Below are 9481 nucleotides of genomic sequence, written 5' to 3' on the forward strand. Positions count from 1 at the left end.
GACCTAGGCTATATAAAATGCAGTGCTTTTATTTAAAATGCATACTAGGGTAGTGGTGTTTCTTTTTAAAATTTCGAATCCATTAATTAATTAAAAGAACGTTCCATTAATGATCAAAGTTACGATGAGGTTGGTGACCAAACAGACCTATTTATCATTATCATAACATAAGTGCTGGTACTGAATATATATTTGTTGTAGGTTTTAGCTTTAGATATCATAAATTCATGCATTTATTTTAAAAATATATTTAAAAAATATTGTTTCTTTAAAAATAAAAACCTTTAAAATGTCAGGCTAACTAGACTTAATAAATCAATAAATAATTCAATCATTTACAAAAAAATAGGCCTATTTAAAAACAAATTTTCTTTTTGAAAAGTCTTTAATTCCCACTCTGCCCGAGACTACACAAAAAAAAATAAGATGCTGTGGTTGCACTTCAAAAAGCTGCTCGCTTCATCATTTTTGTATGGTAGCTAAAATTAAAACCCGTCCCCTGAATAATTCGGGGTTGAAAATCTTTTAATCCGAAGATGAAGTAAACCAGTGACATCTGTATACTCGAACTGCAGCAGAGCTCAATCACAGAGCCTCGCCTCCCGTCAGCTCCACCTTAAAAGGACAGAAAAAAGCACCTGAGTTAGTGACATCGCAAAATGCAGGAGACAAGAGGAGGGTTGGATTATACGTTCGGCACTGGGGTAAGATGCTTAACTAATTATCTTTCCATTGGTAAATCCTCGCGGTTGCAGACTAAACAAGCGGTCTGCCTTCTGTGCATATCGACAGTAAATTTGTCTGCTTGTTGAGAAGGGAAAAGCTGAAATTCTTGCTGTCGTTCAGCACCTGGAGCTGCGCAGGTACAGCGACTCTCCAGGTGGAAAAGAGAGAGAGAGAGAGGCAGAATATGTAAGGGGGGGAAACTGGGCTGCATTTGTTATTTGATACTCAGGAAGTCAGTGACGACGCTTTGACTTCTTTGTCTCATTGAAAAATGCTCGATTATGCGGCGAGAGAGCTTGATAAGTCCGTGTTCACTCATGGAAGCGAACGAGGTTAACTAAACTCCAGCTCGGCGTGGGGTGTTTGGAGAATAAACCACGTCGTTTTTCGATAGCAAAAGCTCTGATTTCAGTCGAATCTGTGGAAATGAGGTAGATAAGAACGGGTTTTAGATTTTAGTTGTTTAAAGCTGAGTAAGAAAAGTAAAGTAGGTAAAGAAGCAGAATGTGAAAAGGGGCATTGGGATTCTGGGATGAACGCATCAGGTAAGCTTATAAATAATTGTTTGAACACAAAAATGTAAGATTGTGTATGTAATTATTGTTGTCTTTTTGAAATACAGAATCTCTGCATGTTTGCATTCGATTGCAATTAATTAACGGGTTTTATGGACAGAGAGGAACAAAATAATTTAGATTTTTAATTTATTATCATTATCACTGTTAATTAAACATTTTATTTTAGATACCGTTTTGTTATTTGCTGTGCATAAAGCCCGTAGTCTCAATGCAGAAATAAGATGCTTGAGGTGCATACACAGCATCCCTCAAAATCGGGGATGATATCTGGATGGATTTCTGACGCATTTCGTTTTTATCAGCATCCACAAACAATTTTTCGTTCTTATTTCGATATTAAATGGTCGCCACTTATTTTTCCTATTTTGAAACATAATTTTGCTTTGAATATTTTATTTATTTGTACTGATTAAATTTTTAAAAGTAGGCTACAAATAGCCTACCTCACTGTTAGCTCATTTTAATTTGTGTAAAAACAGCAATAGCTGTAAAATATGTTGTAATTATTTTAGTTAAAATGGTTTTAGATGGAGTGTAACATTTCAGACCGCAGGGCATGTCTGCTTCCTAAAAGTGGGCTATTTCATGTCATCGGTCCATCTGCACCTTTTCAGGGTGCCGCCTTATTCTAGCAAAGTCTGATTGTCGTCTTTTTCTCTTTGATTTTTCAGTTTGCCCTCAGTCGTTTGCATAGGCTTAAAGAGATTTGTTTAGTAGATACAGTTTTTTTTATTCTGACAACAGAATGAATAAAAAACTAAACAAGTAGGACTCAAAAGCATATACTTATTATAACATAGATTTACTACACAATATTATATATAAAAATTAAAATAAAAACTATCACAATAACAGTAATTATGATTTCAAATATTAAGCACATACGATAATTATAATAAGATGTCTCAGTAACTTTTCAATCACTTTAAAATGTATTATTTATTTGTGTGTTGCTAATACGCGGGCATTTTTGGATGTTTTAAATTTCTCAACACAAAATTCTAAGTGAATATAACAGAATAAATATATTTAAAATACAAAGTAGCATGCCTATTTAATAAAACAACAACAAAAAATGTATATAAAGATAATAGTTTTATGTTTTGAGTAAACAATCTAAGATATCTACAATGATTGTTTTGCCTACAATCACCTTGAGAGAGCACAAGTGGCCCCGGGCGTTGTCCTTTTGGGGGGAGACTGGCAAAATCTTTCCTAAAATAACTGAAGTTCGAAGAGATGCTCGCTAATTAGACAAATGCGATTAACAGGGAGATTTGAGACTGTCATTGAGGTTAACGAGAGGTGCCAACAAACCCACACGCAACTTATTAATGATGAGAAGAAAGATGAGACTGAAATCTTTCGAAAACTTTGGCCGTATTCAACTGAAAAACAGAATGACGCAGTGCAGGTGTTCTGTCTTGTTGAGCTCAAAACAATCAATTCAAGATACCCCGACATTAAACGACATTAAAATATGGTTAGTTTTTTTCAAGCTTAAATTGATTAATATTTGCAGATGTAGATTGAACTAAATATATATATAAAAAAAAAAAAAATAAGATGACGCATGAAGCTGGATTACATAATAATAACAATGATCTGCATTAATATTTTAAATATGTGCTGTTTAATAGTTTATTCAATTAATTTAAATCTTTACAATCAGAGAAATTAACATATGGAAAATTTGATGGCTTATTATTAACTTTTATTTAATAGAATTTGATACAATTTTGCCCAATTTCATGCTCTTGCATTCACAATGTTGGAAATCGAAAATTTAGTTTCAAGCACTTTAGTTTTTTTAATGTTTTGTGCCAAGTCCCCTTGTAAACATAGACCATTAAGTCATCATGATGCTATCATTTGAGTTTTTTTTCATCAAGCAGGGGTGGGGGGAAAAACAAAACGAGCCAGACCAATTTGACTATGCTAGCTTCTCAACTTGGCTTTTTAGAGATATTGATTATTCCAGGAAATTGCAAGAGGAGTCCTGCTCCGGGAGCCATTTGGGCGTCTGAAAAATCACTTAGAACATCATTTTTGATCTGGAATCAATCTGGCCTCCATCTCCTGCAGGAGCAGAGGGAGCAGGAGCTAATGGCTGTTCCTCAGTCCTCCTGGGTGGGGCTGCAGGATTCGTCTATAGGGGAGGAGGGTGGCTCTATATGTCTGGTGGCTTCTCTCATAGCATATGGCATGAAACCAGAAGATATGGGGTCTCGAATGCAGCAAGCTCTCTTGGGTGCTGTGTTTGATAATGTAGGGTTTTTTGCTTAAGGCTAGTGGACCCAGCAAATGGCAGTGTGTGATGATGATGATGGTGATGTCAAACATTGAAGAAGCTGTTGATAGATCTTCGCAAGCTTTAATTGCTCAGGAATTGGTTGCTATGCTTGGACGGATGTTGTTTTTGTGACGTCACTCCACAGTTGATCATCATTTTGAGATGAATCCAGAATTTTGCTAATCTATGAAGATGACCTATGATTAAGCATTAACATAACTTGGTTTAATCTCTTTAACTGCTAATTAAAATGTCTGCTTGAGCACATTATGAGGGATAATGTCAGCAATTTGGTGATTCAGTGGATTCCTATTTCTTTTCCATGTAGAGATAATCCAACAAAAAAAGACACAAAAAGGCTTTCTGGTTATCTTTTATGTGCATTTTTCAAAAGTTAAATTAATTAGTTGATTTTTTGTTTTTGATGAAGGAACCTCAAACAGCAATGTCATAGGTTCAAGGCAGTGTTTGAATTCTTCAACAAAGGCATCTATCAAAGTTTTCCTTTGTTATTTCTGCATTGTGCCTTTCTTAGCTTGGGTCTCTCTTAAACTCCTGTGATACACTTTTGCGTTTCCTTTCTCACTCTCTGTCTGTTTCTCTCCTTTTCCCTATAGGAAGAAGGGTTCTTCTCAACCTCCTTAACCAAATCTCCCTCCCACCTGTACGCTCCCCCATTCCCTACTGTTCTGTCGTTCTTTCATTGCTATTGCCGGAGTCTTAAAGGGTGAAGCTGACAGACTCCTGTTCTGTGTATGGCACTGGTAGAATTCACTGTGAAAGCACACTATCAGTGAATTACCAAAGGGCCATAAACAGAGCAGAGAAAGAACCACGTGTTTGATTTGCTCTCTGGTGTATGGGAACAGATTCACAACTCTTGGTCGAGCTGGGCGCTCTTCTTTGCCTGTTTTGGCACTAGCACATTTTTGCTTTTTTATATATACCTTGAGCAATTATGTGTAGTGCCAATATGGGACAAGACAGACATGCTACTTAAAAAAAAAATCAGCCAATCGCAAAGGACAGACAGCAGGCCGTCGGCGCGATTGATCCTCTCTGAGGCACTCATGTTCTATTTTGAGTCCTTCTGCCCAGTGTAACATAAGAAGCGACCTTTACTGCGGAAAGCTGAAAATTCAATAAGCTTGGATCTTCGGGAACACATTTTCCTTTCAGTCACTGCAGTCGAACCCCAAAAGAAGTTGATTCTACCCAGAGATGATTTGCTCAGATACATTATGGCCTTTAAATGGTGTATCTGCATCATCAGATGCCATGAACAGCCATTACTGGTGGACACTCAAATATTCAAGTCCTCTTGAAAGCAACTGCACCTTTGTCAATCAATGCACTAGATGTGCTTTCGGTAGCATATTTTTGTTGTTGTTGTTGTACTTCTGTGCAGTGCTACAGCTGTGGAATAAAAAGATATTCAGATCAGTCCTTCATTTAAGGGACCATTTCATGACTTCATTCATAAGAATAAAAGCATTGGTGGTTATTGGCATTGATGGTTTCATAAAGAATCTTTAGGATCTATAGAAACGTCCCATTGTCTTTTGTTAGCGAAACTGCTCAAAAATCGACTGACAAAAATACCTTAAGTAAAACTTGTTTTGGGTAAACCTAAATAAGGTTTGCCCAAAAATACGTTGCTTAGAACATCAAGTTACACATGGCACTGAATAAGGGCTATTGTTCTTGATTAATTGTCTTATTTCAATTTAAAGTATCTTTAGTTTAGGAAAAAGTTTAGTATCATTCAGTATGTCCGATGTCTCAATGAATGGCCCATTTCTTCCCCTACTATTTCAAGGACAAAAGGTTCTCTGATGGTATTTGGCAATGGTAGAACTCACACTGGTGAGGTAGTCAGATCCGGTGGTTCTAGACTTGCCAACTACTACCTGAGAACAACTCCACTGTAAGGCATGGATATAAACAAATATAGACAAAGAACTCAGAGCATAATTTCGAATATCAAGGTTGTTTCAATGATGTCACAAGCTCCGCCCCCTGAGCGAGTGACTGTGAGTAGTGCAGGTTGGGCTGAAATTCAAATATTCCCCCTGCACACTACAGTCTCAAAGCTCCCAATGCTCCAGCCATTGATCCGAGTGGTTCACTGACACTAGTCGGCCATGTTGCTTTTCATTCCAGTGCCATTGTGAGTCCTAATGTGTTCGATTAATCATATTAGGCTGATTTCTCTTTTAATGGATGCGATTGTTCAAATAGCACAATGAATTACTTGTATTATATGTTGCTAATCGAAACCCTCTGAAAATAAATGCTCAAAAAGAGTACGAAACACAGCTCTTGGAGAACTCAGTGTGGCATTTGTGTGAAACAGCTTGTGCTTTGTCGCTTTGGTAAAGGGAGAGGCCGGCCCTGTATCTGGGTCAGGGGCTGCTAATGTAGGTGAGGAGAGGATTGCTGGATTAAGTCCTCTTTATCTCCTTTTGCATAAATCTATTCATACAGAATGAATGACAATATTAAAACATTAGCCATCATTGAAGTGTAATGCTACTCCTATAGTGTTAGACTCTCTTTAGATTGCTGCATGTTGCATGCATAAACGGTGCCTAAATAGACAACCGGGTATGTTTGCATGACACCAAATCTATGCATTTTTTGGTCTGAAGATGCCATCTACAAGGTGATGTCATCATCTATTGGGCCTGGGATGCCTAATACTGCTTTTCTTACTAATTTTGGTAGATCTGTGTGAACTTGGCTCACCTATATGCACAAAAGGAAAACAAGTAAACATGGATTCAGTCACATTACGAAGACTACAGGATGATGTAACCAAATACTGGTCAACGAAGAACCCATTTGACCCACTATAGCGGTTACGGCCCTCACTTTTTTATCTAATATCTAAATGCCCTGCAATATCCCATTAAACCTTTTCCATATCAATATGCAGTTCAATCTCCCCCTGTTAGTGCCATTCACCTGTGTTTACCTCCCTTCATCAGCAAATATGCTTATGGGAGAAGAAAGGAACATTGTGTCAGATTCCTGCCGAAGCTTCAGCGGCAGTAATTGCTATGTGGGAAATCTCTGTCCATGTGGGCCTTCTCCAGATGGACCGCCCGGGTCGGGTTACACAGCATTTTTCAGGCCCCCTCCTCTGAACCGGCTACCCCGCTCTCTCATTCAGTGAATAATCCCTGGTTAGGAGACAAAGAAAGAGCATGGCTGAGACAGAGCTCGGTCTGTACTCTAATGTAAAGAGAGCATTAGTGGAATGAGATTAGAGTCCATCTCTCTTACGCACTGTCTGCTGCCGAGGTGCGTGTGATGGTGAGAACATCAGCACTGGAAGAAAGTGACGATCATCATCATGATGATGATAGTGGGAATAATAGTACACCCCTATGCGTCAGAAAGCATTGGTGCCCTTAAAATTCACTTGGTTTCATGGAAAAGATCTAAAATATGTATATTTGCGTGCCATTTAAGAAGATGAATTGATAGTTATTATTATTGGTGCATAGTTCTGAATAATATAAAGTGGCATAGATTATTTTTGAATTATAGTCTGAGTAACAATATGCATAGGGCAGTTGACAGACAGTTGATGATAGGTATAAATCTGAATTGCTTTAAGTAGACAGATAGCCAGATATCTGAAAAATAATTTTGAGGATATGAATAATTATGAGTACTATATCAATCAGACATATTTAATAATTAAGTTTCTGAATAATATTCCTAATGAATACAAGATAGCAGTCAAATAGATTGACAACTAAATCTGTAAATAATGTTAATAATAACTATCGAAATAATTATGAATATTACATTAACCAAAATGGATAGATAGATAGATAGATATATAGACAAATAGATAGACAAATGGATGGATTGATAGACAAATGGATGTATGGGTGTAGTCTGGGTTAGTGGAGAATATAATTCATTAGTTTAGAGCTACTGCTAGTGTGTGAGTGTGTGTATGTGTGCAAGAGTGAGGGCCAGAGGGATGCTGTGTGTATTAAGATACGATTAGCAGAGATTAAAGCTCTGGCCCAGAGTTTGAGCAGCTCCAGGCTGGAGGAACGAGCCCCCTGTGGAGACTGGAGCCGTCAGCCCCATCAGAGCCATATCCTCTCCTTAACACAATCAATATTCCCCTGAAGACGCACTACCACTAGACAGACATTACTGTTTGTTCTAGCTAATAGCATCCCTCATAAAACTAATGAGGATTCCTATACATCGGAGATTGAGCTATAATTTGGGTGTGTTAGCAAACATGCTAAATCTTGCCGTTCCCAACTTTTCTGTGTCCTAATCAGTATTTGTTAATTAAACAAATCCTACATTTTATAAATTGGAAAATCGATAGTAATTTGCAAATTCAAGCGTCTACAAGGCTGTTGATTGGATTACAGATTTTGTCAATTAAGGTTAACTTGAACTAATATAATAGTTACACTTAAAAAAAAAAATGCTGGCTTGTTTCAACCTAAACTTGAGTCAAATATGGACTAACCCAGGGGTGCCCAAACTCAGTCCTAGAGAGCAGGTGTCCTGCAGATTTTAGCTCCAACTTGCCTCAACACACCTGCAGGGATGTTTCTAGAAAGCCTAGTAAGAGCTTAATTAGCTAACTCTGATTGGGGTTGGAACTAAACTTTGCAGGACACTGGCCCTTCAGGACAGAGTTTGGGCACCCCTGGACTAACCCAATCATCTGGTTAAAAAAAAAAAAAGAATTAATCAAAGTTGTTTGGTTTTTCCATATTTGATCCAATGTTGGGCTGAAATAACCCAATATTTTGCCATTTTTGTAATTATACATTACATACAACTCTTTAGTATGACATTAACAGTATAAATATGTTAATTAATATTAATCAGTATTTAAATATACAAGTACACTGTAACATAGACTCTGCAAACGCCCAAAGTATACTTCACTGCATTCATGGGAATGTTATCATATATGCGCATGGATAATGGATGCTCTTCAGCACGGGTGCATGCCCTCAAAACATGACCACTAAAAGGAGTCATCCTTTTCTCTCCAAACATTACAAATCACACAAATATCTGTACTCCTTTCCAACATCAGCACTCAACTCTAATAATGCCATAATCAGTAGCATTATGTTGTCTTGTTCCATGTCTATTTCTTTTACGATTTAGACAATGACCAGGTTTAGTGTTGACCCCTTGTGGACAAGTTTTGCAAAACAGAATTTGCGTCACATTTACTGTGTGTATAAAAAGCGAAGTGTATTTTGGGCCCACTGATTTCGTTTACATAAATATCTTGCAAACACAAAATTTTGCCTAGTGATTGAGCTACACTAGTCAATCTTACGAATGACATCATCACACTTAAATCAGGTACGTAGCGCTTTGATGTTAAGATAGAATTGTGGTTATGTATTAGGATTAGAGCTGAACGCTATTCTGTGAACACGGCCCCGACTGAGGAACAGATTGGCCGAGCACTTGGACGGGACGAGGGCGGGGCCACGGCTGATTCTCAGAAAGCGTGCTAATAAGAGTCCCTTAATCTGCAGCTCACGACTGACGCACGCGTGCACTGAGCATCTCCTGCCAGCTGCCACCATGACCTGGAAACCACAAAAACACAAGGCCTCTGGCTCTCCCTTACACACATACACACTTCCCTGAACTTCCCTCTCGCTTTGCTCGGTTCAGAACGGATGTGGTTTGATGCGGATTAGGCCGTCCCATGCTTTATATCCTTCTGCGATCGTGCTGCCCCGCGCTGATAATCTGGAAGTGGAGTGGGATGCTGGGATGTGCGCTGTGTCTGATGGATTAGTGCATTTCCCTCCTCCTCCCCAGCAGAAGGACACAGGCCTTAAATCCAGGTTTTAGCCAGGAG

General features: G+C 38.2%; 3 non-coding genes across 3 annotated transcripts; all 3 read left to right on the forward strand.

Moving 5' to 3' along the window:
• Positions 1 to 4336: 4336 nt before the first annotated feature.
• Positions 4337 to 4434, forward strand: dre-mir-183 (microRNA 183). The gene has a single exon (NR_029928.1). It is a non-coding gene; the product is annotated as a microRNA 183 (primary transcript).
• Positions 4435 to 4485: 51 nt separating this feature from the next.
• Positions 4486 to 4610, forward strand: dre-mir-96 (microRNA 96). Its single transcript, NR_030049.1, has one exon. It is a non-coding gene; the product is annotated as a microRNA 96 (primary transcript).
• An 825-nt stretch (positions 4611 to 5435) lies between these two features.
• dre-mir-182 (microRNA 182) lies at positions 5436 to 5503 on the forward strand. The gene has a single exon (NR_029927.1). It is a non-coding gene; the product is annotated as a microRNA 182 (primary transcript).
• Positions 5504 to 9481: the final 3978 nt, after the last annotated feature.

This window comes from Danio rerio, chromosome 4 (assembly GCF_049306965.1).
Source record: "Danio rerio strain Tuebingen ecotype United States chromosome 4, GRCz12tu, whole genome shotgun sequence".
Classification (NCBI taxonomy): Eukaryota; Metazoa; Chordata; class Actinopteri; order Cypriniformes; family Danionidae; genus Danio; species Danio rerio.